Below are 11,733 nucleotides of genomic sequence, written 5' to 3'. Positions count from 1 at the left end.
AACAGAAATTCAAAAAGAATTTTCCAATGTGCAATTGGAATTAATTGAAAATAGCTATAAAGAACCTTAGCCTAAGGGTCTAGATTTTCAGAAATCTTTAGACTATGGTCCAATTAAGGTTCCTATGGACCAATAGCATCAATCCATGTGTAGGGAGGAGATAAATCCAACTTGTAAAAAGAAAATACCCAAAAATGAGTAAATGCTCACATGAGGTGAAGAGTTGAAAATGTACAAGGTTTATTAGTAAAAAACTATGAGCAATATTAAAAATATGACGTATGTAAGGAAGGGGAATTCTTTAAAGGAGATGCATATTTCACATAAGATGAAGAGTTGAAAATGTACAAGGTTTATTAGTAAAAAAATTATGAGCAATATTAAAAGTATGACATATGTAAGGAAGGGGAGTTCTTTAAAGGAGGTGCATATTTCACATAAGATGAAGAGTTGAAAATGTACAAGGTTTATTAGTAAAAAAATTATGAGCAATATTAAAAGTATGACATATGTAAGGAAGGGGAATTCTTTAAAGGAGGTGCATATTTCACATAAGATGAAGAGTTGAAAATGTACAAGGTTTATTAGTAAAAAACTATGAGCAATATTAAAAATATGACATATGTAAGGAAAGGGAGTTCTTTAAAGGAGGTGCATATTTCACATGCTTGAATGAGTTTTAAACTCATAAAAATTGAGATATTTCATCTCTCCTCTCTCCTCATTTAAGTCTAGTTCCAAAAAGTTAGCTTAACTAACCTAAAAATGGTCAAATATTGACCAAACTGATTTAGAAAATTCTAGAATCAGTTTGTTTGGTTAGGAGCTCAATTTTTCCTATAAATAGAAGCCTCCCCCTTGTTGAAAAATATATAGTGTTTATGCATCGTTACTCTACTCCACCTAAGCCAAGAACTGTGAATTCATTTAATAATTCACTAGTTTTTGGAGCTTCCCTCTTTCTTCAATCCCCATTAGTGGCTCCATCAACATACTTAACCAATTGATTGGTTGGGGGCCTCTACCGTGAACAAAGAATCAAGCAAGTTATAAGGTAATTAGTGAATATTCATCTTTCTATAATTTCTCAATGTTTCTCTCTTCTCAACCCCTCTCAAGCTTGAGAAGGTTAATTGGTATGGTTTTTTTTTAAATGCTATTGAAGTTTGAATAGTAGTGAAGAGTTACATAATTTAATAAATGCTATTGAAGTTAATTTTCATTTATGTTTAAATTCTAATGATTCTTATGTAAATTCTCTCTCTCACTCAAGAAATGGTCATACTCATGACCCATTCTCAATCCAAATCAAGCTTTTCATAAAGCTTTTCCTTAACCCAAGATAAAGCTATGCTTGAGGCCAAATTAATGGCTTTTTCTTATGCTTTTAGTTTATGTATATTGATGATTCAATCCATTATGGATTAAGGATCCAATTAGAGAATCATTTTAATTATTTCCTTAATGATAAGCTTTATCCCTTAGAAAAATTGAGATTTATCAGTCATAGCAGCGGAGCTATGGCAAAATTTTTATAAAAATTATGCATAAAAAATTTTCATTCAAAGCATAAAAAGAGGACTTCCTACCATATTCTAGAAATCATCATCCTAGATTAATTGAAAGAATTTCATTATAATCATGGAGAAATTGAATTTTAATATTATGCATAAAGGATAAATTTTTATATCAAAAGTGTTATTTTTACCATTTTTATTTTCATGCATAGAAGTATGCATAATGGATAAATTTTTATATCAAAAGTGTTACTTTTATCATTTTTAATTTTCATGCATAGAAGTATGCATAAAGGAAAATTTTTATATCAAAAGTGTTACTTTTATCATTTTTAATTTTCATGCATAGAAGTATGCATAAAGGAAAAATTTTTATATCAAAAGTGTTACTTTTATCATATTGGATTTCATGCATATAGGTATGCATAAAAGATATTCTTTTTATACTAAAAGTATGATTTTCCTCATAAATGGATTTTATGCTTAACTTAGATGCATAAGAGAAATTCTTTTATTCTAAAAGTATAATTCCCTACCAAATTGAAATCATGCATAAGAAGATGCATAAAAGATTGATTTTAATTTCGAAAGTGTTAGTCTCCTTAAATGGAATTTAGGTATAAATAAATGTGTAGAGAAATCTTATATCAAATAAAAGAATTCTCTTTATAAAAAAAAAAGATATGAAATGTGATAAGATGTGATAAGAGGTGTATGAGATGTGATAAGAATTGATAAGATGCGTATGAAAAGTGATAGGATGTGATAAGAGGTGTGATAAGAGGTGATAAGATGCTTATGAAATAAGTTAGGATGTGATAAGATGAATTAAGATGTGTATGGGGGGATGAGGTAAGAAGTGTATGTGATAGGATAAGATGTATATGGGTTGTGATAGGGCGAGAATGGATGTGATGTAAAAGATTAGATGTGAAAGTATATGGGGTTATATAAATGGGAATGTGAAAATGGATGTATGTATGTGGATGTGTGGATATGGAGATGGGAGTGTGGATGTATGAACATGAAAATGGATATATGCATGAAGATGTATATGCATAGATGTAAATGTGGATGTAGATGTGGATGTATAGATGTGAATGGATGTGGATGTATAGATGTGAATGGGAATGGAGATGTGGATGTATGTGAATGTGAATGTGGATGTGGATGTATGTATGTATGTGGATGTATGGATGTGTATGTATGAATGTGGATATGGGATGTGGATGTATAAATGAGGATGTGAAAATGGAGGTAAGCATGTAGATGTGGATGCATGTATGTGAATGTGAATGTAGATGTGAATGTGGAATGTGGATGTATAGATGTGGATGTATGGGAATGTGGATGTGGATGTATGTGAATGTGAATGTAGATGTGGATGTATAGATGTGAATGTGGAATGTGGATGTGGATGTATGTATGTATGTGGATGTAGATGTGGATGTATGGATGTGTATGTATGAATGTGGATATGGGATGTGGATGTATAAATGAGGATGTGAAAATGGAGGTAAGCATGTAGATGTGGATGCATGGATGTGAATGTGGATGTGGATGTGGATGTGGATATGGATGTGTATGTATGAATGTGGATATGGGATGTGGATGTATAAATGAGGATGTGAAAATGGAGATAAGCATGTAGATGTGGATGTATGGATGTGAATGTGGATGTGGATGTGGATGTATGGATGTGGATATGGATGTGAATATATGATATGTGATGTGAAGGAATCTGAAGTGAAGAGATGGAAAAGGAGGTGATTGGATGAGTACACATATACATGGAATGTGGAATAAGTAATGTGGACTAATGAGGGATAATGTGGAAAAATGAGAGTTAATATAGAAACTGTATTTGTAAACTGTTTGTAAATGCTGTTTGTAAATGGCTGTTTTATGTCAAGAATGCTCGGGAAGCATTTTGACCGTCTTGTGATTAAGGTCGTGGAGACCTAACTGATAAAGTTGCAACTGCTGACGGAGAGTCAATGGAGGACGTCTCGCGTAGCAAGGTCGACCGAGGTCTTGACCAGCCTCGGTTCGATTAAAATGGTGAGCTTCCGGTACGGTGGATGAGGGACCAAGGAAGCGGCCTATGAGTGAAGCGCTAGGTCACCTGCGAAGGATCCTAGAGGGTGCTGACCATACGGTGCTCGGGCTCTGGGTCGCCTAGGATACCCACGCGTGCGTCGAGGAAGATATTGGAACAAGGAGTAAGAGTTGTTTTGTGGAACCGGGCATGGATCTGGTTGACTGACCTTGCTGGTCCTCAACGGATGAGTCCATGGCTCTTTTATATGGATCTGTTGGTTGATCTTGCTGATCTTCAACGAGAGTCCATCTTGATAAGTGATTATATTGCCGAGTATTATGGGCTAGGAACTATGGAAACGGCCTCTGTGTGGACAGGTGGTGAGCGTTCTAGTTGCCAATGATGCCATAGATACTCTGATGAAGGAATGATGGGAAATTATGAATCAACTGGATAAATTAGGAGATTGTGATCAGTGGTACTATGGTTTCATTAAAGGATTGTTTTAAAGTTAGCTGATGCTAAGAAAAAGGCAATTTTCATATTGGGTGTGTAAGTGGTGTGGCTAGTTTTACGTTTGCATGAAATTCCGGCTAGGGGGCCTTGGAACTCTTTTCCTTGGTACCCGGGACAAAACCTAACCAAATTCCAAATTGGATCCCATCACTACAGTGGTTGGGCGGTTGGCTAACCCATGGGATCGGATGGGGTTAGGCTGGACTGATGGATCCATAAATCGAGACTCAACTTTGTTTTTACGATAGATAAAGTAAATCCCGGATAGAAATTGTTCTATGGATAGGAATCAACGGCTGTGCCTCTTGATGGGGAAAAAAGCGTTGATCCCAATGATCCAAGTGCAAGTTTCTACCTTGATTTGACCAAGTACCGTTAAAGGTGCAGTCAGATCAGTTGATCCGTAATGATCTTGACTACGTTAGAGTAAAGAGTTATCCTGGTGGAATCGCCCATACTTTCCGAGTAAAGGAAGTTTTTCCAGTTTCGGTTTTGGACAAACCGACGGATTAGTCTCTTGTCCGGATATCCGTGGGCGAGGCCCCGAGTGTGAGACCCCTACCCACGCATGATGTGCTACTTCCGCTGCTAGTACCCCGAATCCGTTGATCGGTGGGGAACAGGGATCTCACAAATTGAGAGACACACACAACAACATAACATTGAAGGTCTACTCCAAAATAGGGAGAATGGTAGTGCTCCCAGATTTATCCAAATCTTAGTGCAAATTAACTAGGTCACTACTATTACAATTAACTAGGTCACTACTATTACAAGAGTGTAAATTAACTAGGTCACTACCAATGCCACCATTCCAATTCACCATAATAGATATCAACTGTGATCCTAGATGGAGGGGAAAGGGTTAGCATTAACACTATGAAATTCTAGGAAAATGGAAAAAACATATATCACACTTCAGCAAGACCCATGCAAGTTTTGCAAAATCTAAGGATGAAAGTTTTCAAGCTCCTATCATCCTACGTTTGTATGATGTTAATCTAGGTAGACCTTTCATTGGGGAGGCCAAATTGGTACATGATTGGGCATTAGATCTTATATACCTAGAAAATATACCCAAGATAGTAGACCTTTGATTAAGGAGGCATGATTGGGGATTAGGTCTTATATACCTAAGAAAAGATACCCAAGTTATGATTGGGAATTAGGCAATTTAAATGAGGGAGGCCAAGTACATGGTTGGGTATTAGATCATGTATACATGAGAAAAGATACCTAAGTTCTACAGATGGACCTAAGGATCTAGAAAATGCATCTAATGGTGCATGGTAACTTATTCTGTAACAAGTCAGACACAACAGAGCAGACTACCTTAGTCCAAGTATGTGAACCAATATAGCAAAATATCAGAATGACTCGGATGAGGATATGATGTACACATCCCTCCCTCCTCTTGATTTTGTGAAAATTGGATGCATGTGTGAGACACTATTGATGTGCTACCTACTAGAGGAACCAAGTATACAAAGAGGGACATAGCAGACCTAGCCCCCCCCCCGCGGCTTTGGTCTTCATGCTAGGTGTTAGAACCATGGATGTTCATTCTGACAATTTTTCACCTAGTAAAAAAATCTCATTTAATCAAGATGATCATTTGAGACTCAAAAAATGGTTAAAATAAAAGTGCTACAGGGCAAGCACAATGACACCATGTGAAGAAAGCCAAATGATATCATTAGCTAAGATACATTGAAGCCATTAAAGTACATAAGGAATCCTCTAAGAAGTGGGGTGAAGAACTGAACAAAGTAATTATCAACTATGAGAAACAAAACATAAAGGAACCTGAGGAAAGGACAAAGACTTGACTCACCAAGACTACGAGAAGAAAAAGAAATAAATCCTTGGACGAAGCTAATAAGAAAGGCAAGACGATCATGGCTCAAAAAGAAGAGGAGGATATAGTGAGGAGCAAGATCTAAGACCAATTTGAGATCATTTCAAGTCATATAGAGTTGATGAAATAATTTTAGGTTGTCATCAAGTACATGCTCCAAAGAGAGATAGGAAGGTGTACCATATGATGGGCTTGCTGAAGTAAAACATATCAAGATAGCAAATCCTAATTAGGATCCCAAAATAATGTTAATTGACTTGACCTCTTATGTGATGAGAAAGAATTGGTTAATCTCTTGACGTGATTGCTTTGCATGGAAGTACACACATATAATGGGTATACCACTTGAAGTAATGCAACACACCATTCCGATTATAGAATGGGGTCCCAACCCACCAGGCAAAGACCTACTCAACAATGTTAAAGGAAGAAGCATAGAAAGTTGAAGGTATGTGTGGACCTAAAGAATGTCAATACTATACACGTAAGGAACCTACATGTAAGGAACATGTCAATACTATACACGTAAGGAACCTACATGTAAGGAACATTATCCACTATACATGTAAGGAACCTACATGTAAGGAACATTATCCACTACTACCCCCTTCACGGAGCATGTTTTAGAAGCATACATCTTCTTAGATGGTTTTTTTTTTGGGTTATAAACCAAGTGTTTAATACCCCCTGTAAACAAAAAAGATAGAATGCCCCTCTCTGCTAGTCATAGTCACCCAAACTTTTGAGAAATGGGGAATTAATTTTGTAGGACCTATTAGTAATTTCAAATGACAAACCAATGCATGTTATGTTAATATGCATATAAACTATTTCACCAAATGGACTCAGGTCAAGGCCTCAAGGAATAGTGACACAATGTGTAGCAAGTCATTTCTAGATTTGATTACCCATTGGAATTGGTACGTGGTTTCATGAATGAGGTAATTGAGTGCCTCTTGGAAGGCGTTTTGGTGGGCTTCATTGGAAGTCTTCACCTTATTACCCACAAGCCAATGGCCAGGGTGAAAGCACTAACAAGATGCTATCATATTCTTACAAAAACTACTATTGAAGCCATCCGCAATGATTGTGAACACAAGCTTACAGCTATGCCTTATGGTTATGCTTTGGGCCTACTTATAAGGTTACAACTGGGTACACACCCTTCCGGTAAGCATATGGAGTAGACATAGTGATGCCAATGAAATACACTATACCAAGCATGAGAGTTGCCCTTTCTGTAATTAATGAAGCTGACAAAGTAAGAGCATTTTCTATTCTCTTTATTGCTATTTGCAACACTCCTATCCCGTACCTTGGGGTTCTGCTTGCTATTGTGTTCTCCTCTTAAGAACTCTCCTTTTGCAGAATAAATCCTGCTGCTTCTAGAGCTTGTACCTCATTGCTTATAAGGTTTGGGCCCTTTTGAATTGTCCAGATGCTAGAAGGGTGAATGGGTCCATTTATGATTGTGGAGAATATGGACCATGTGTGGTCCATGCTTGTATTGTAGAACCACATGAATTGTCTGCACTGTCGGCTGTCCACTCACTCATCCCATAAAAGCTAGGCACCAGGACCCCTCTTCCTTAGTGCTTGATTTTTTTTCTACATTTCCCTACTTGTCCATCTAGCCATGCTTGATAAGTGACTTTGCTGTTAATTTTTGTACAACAAATTGCCCACATTATATCCTGAATATCTGATTTCCATACTCTTTGCACTCCCTCCTCTTCCTCCTCTATTTGCACTCCTCCGTTTGTTTGCTTATGTAAATTCAAATTTTTTCCCTTTACCCTTTTGAGGTTGATTCTTAGTAACATATTTAGGCCTATTATTTCCATCCTCATCCATGATAGTTTGTGGATGCCGCTTACGGTGCACTACCTTGTTGTTGCCCCCATGACATTGGGAACATGAAACATGGGAGTTCCTCTAACTATTTCTCCCACCAACCTACTTGTTGTGGTTGTGCCTGGTGATGATCTATTCCTATTAGCACACCTCTCTAATAACTTTGTGATCCTTGGACCAAACCCTCAGTGCTTCCCTTGTTGGAATGCTTGCCATTTTACACTTTGAAGTAGTGCATTTGCTAGGTCCACTAGTGTATCATAAAGGGAGATGGTCCCCTTGAACCCCTCGTAAACAAGCCAACTTGTGTGCTTGGATTCTGCCAAGTTCGTCTCTGCAAAATGCACTCTGACGTAGATTCATCCACAACTTGCTAATGAAGAAGGGAATCAAATATAATATCAAATACAAATATACCTACCACTAACCAGTATACAATTGTCTCACCCGACAAGTTTTTTTCTCGAATGAGGGTATCGGACATTCTACTACCAGCTCAATCAACAATCCATAGTAGGAATATTTCCATCAGCTACTTTGCCATTACCCCACCATGCTCTTATATATCTGTATTTAGCTAAGGCGTCCTCGCTTTCAGCACACCTCCATTGCTTGCACAAAATTTGATGCTCGTCTTGGTAATTCTTCACCCACGTACTACTGTGTGTATGTGGAGACTTTATTCCCAATGGAAAAAGCATGATATTTCTTTACCCTCCATTTTATTGTCTCACCCTCCATTGTAAATAATCCTCACAGCCCTCCAATTTTCCCCAGCCCCATCTGCCCATGAAGCCAGCAAAGTCTGGTTTTGGTAGCCCCTTTTGCTCCACTACCTCATTAAGCATCTGCTAAAACATGGCTAGTGCATTGGTATCTTCCTCCTTCATTTTGAAAGTGGCAATTATTATAAGCTCTTGGAGCATGATCTTCTTTACATTAGTACATGTAAAGTCTTAACAGGCATGGACTTTGCTTAGGTACAATCGCAAAGTATAACTAGGGTCATAAACATGTGCTGCCATTGTAGTCCACCCGGTAACCCTGGGTGGTTTACAGGATCAGGGTGCCCAGTTTTGTCCACTCAGGCACCCTATAAATAGTAAAAAAACAGGCATTTGTTTACCTTTAGTGGCTAATCTCTCCTAGCTAACAAAGGAATTTCCTTTCAAATTCTTTTGATGGAACATCACATGCAAAGTTTGTAATATAGTTGCATAATTTGATGAAGCATTAAATAGTCAAAAGTCCTCATTTCTTTAGGTACGGCAATGTATACACCCTGTCCCAAATTTGGACGGATTCCGTAAAATGCTAATATCTTTTACATATAAACTCATATGAGATTCCCACTTTGGACATTAGATCTTCACATAATATAGAGCTTAACTTGATTTTTTGAGAAAAATTTAAGCTATTTGTCTATTTTCTTTAAATATTTCAAGGTCTTTAAAGTGTTATAATATATGCCACTTTTTGTACCCACAATAACTACCACTTAAAATGCTCAATCTTGTAGATCAAAAGAGTGTTAGATAGTGAGACATTAGTAGAATGTGGTGGTTAGTCAAAATTGCAAATCCAATGGTTGGATTTTTAATGATCTATTTTCCAAAAGTCTTCCAAGCTATCAGAAGGCTTGCAAATATTAATAATCTAATTAGTAAAATTACATTTTTGATGTAAATCATCTAAAACCTATAGGGACTAGTGTACTTGTAATGGTGCATCTATGGAAAAAAAAATAGATCACTCTAAGTATGAAAAGATCAAATTTTTATCATTTCAACATATTTTTCATTAATTAGACTAATTTATATTAATTAAGTTATATTTGGTCAGTTTGAGTGCATGTGTATGTTCTATTAGTTTCTTGACCTTATTTGAAGTACCCTGCCTCCCCAAATTTGCTCTCCAAGCATTGTCCCAATCCAGCATAAACTGGGCAAAACTGGACACCCTGATCTTGCAACAACCCCCCTACGCACATGGTCATAGAAAACCGAGGCATGTCTCAGATCTCCATTCTTAGAGTGATGCATTCACCAACCCGAAGATGGTCATAGACATAGCAATGCTTGTGGTCTTTTGTCGCTTGTCTAGGGAACTTACTCCCGTGTGAAAGAATTCATACGCTCATTGTTTCTTTAGCTCTAGTATGCTGGACTTTGCTCCACTAGAGCATCCAACATGCTTTGAAGACTTAACCATTCTCTTGAACCTAAGTAGTACACATGAAATATGGAATTAATAATTAAAAGATATTTTCAATTGAACTTTGATCGAAATATATACATTATAGAACCTTGCACCTGTGTGCTTGAATGAGAGGTTGCATTTCCTCTAAAAGACTCCCAAGCTCCACTGGGCCAATCTAATTATCGATTGCACTTTCTAGCCTCACCACTACTGTATCCATGAAGAGGCACAGGCCCCACACTTTTCAATGCAAATAGGCATGCTCTTGTAGTAAAAACAAGACAATGATCCAATAACATGGGTTGAAATGCCTACTTGGGGTACTTTCTTCGATAATTTACCTACAATTCAAGACATATTGTGTGAGTACTAAATTGAATATATACAAATGCTCACCACACCATGACATCTTGTTTTCTTAGCCCCATTGATTCTGAAGCTCCCACATAGACTATTGGTGCACTAAAAAACTCCATAATAGCTCTTTCTCATAATGCTCAGGAACTTCAGAGTACTCATTGTCGCTGATTTGGTCTAACAATGGCCGTCGTACATTTGTTCCATTCCATACATGGGAGAAAGAGAAGAATCATCTATGCATGGGAGCTCAAAAGTAATGTTGCCATTATATATTTTGGGAACTTCTTGGACTTTCTGTATACATAAACATGCCATCAACATTTTCTTCAAAATACCACCATGAGACTAGGAGTTCATTATAAGGTTGACAATGCTATTCATCTCATCACCCTTTGGCACCGCATCCAGGCTCGTGCCAAAGGTTCATCGGTCATGAGATCGACCACCTCCAGATACCCAGATGGACCTCCTTTTGTGAGATCCATGAAAGTACTTTCAACAATTGAAGTAGATTAATCAAACTCACTTGACATAATCACTAGGTATCTGTTTGACAATTCCCTATCAAAAACATACACGGTAGAGAGGGAGGTGGTCTTTCTTGGATACAATTGAATTAAGTGATTTGGGTTGCCTTCTCGCTCACATATGGAAAGCACACTAATAGAAGAATTAGGATTATGAAAGAGAGGAGATTGTAACTCCCAATCTTTCAGTACCAAATATTGACCTACATATGGGAAGGATACCATGTGGTCATTGTTGCAGCAGGTACCAAAGAATACTGATATAATAGAGCAATCCATTGCAAACACAAGCTCTGAATGTACACTTAGATAACCTATAAGCGTGATTAAATAAAAAATATGAGAGAGATAGACTTAGAATCTGCAAATCCAAGAAGAAGAATCTCAAAATCAAGAATAGAATGTAAAAATGAAACAAATAATCTAATATTGATACAATGACCTAATAAATTAAAATTTTGTATGTATCAATAGGAAATAGAAAGATATAAAATAAATATTTGACATTAAATGAAAGATATTCTGTATTTAATATAAAGCAACAAGAGAGAGAGAGAGAGAGAGAGAGAGAGAGAGAGAGAGAGAGAGAGAGAGAGAGAGAGAGAGAGAGAGAGAGAGAGTCGAACCCCCCCTTGATTTGTATCATGGATATATGTATATATAGTATGTCCATATGTTAAGTGTTGCATCCTAGGATAGTGTTGTCACAGGTTGAAGAGACTCCAAGATTCAATTTTAATATAGTTGAGAGAGAGAGAGAGAGAGAGAGAGAGAGAGAGAGAGAGAGAGAGAGAGAGAGAGAGAGAGAGAGAGAGAGAGAGTCTCACCCCTCCCCCCCCTTGATTTTTGTATTATGGATAT

The sequence above is a fragment of the Cibotium barometz genome, chromosome 48, assembly GCF_041138505.1.
Source record: "Cibotium barometz isolate CiBa-2024 chromosome 48, ASM4113850v1, whole genome shotgun sequence".
In the NCBI taxonomy this organism is placed as follows: domain Eukaryota; kingdom Viridiplantae; phylum Streptophyta; class Polypodiopsida; order Cyatheales; family Cibotiaceae; genus Cibotium; species Cibotium barometz.
The sequence above is the reverse complement of the archived record's forward strand: the minus strand, read 5'-3'. Positions refer to the sequence as shown.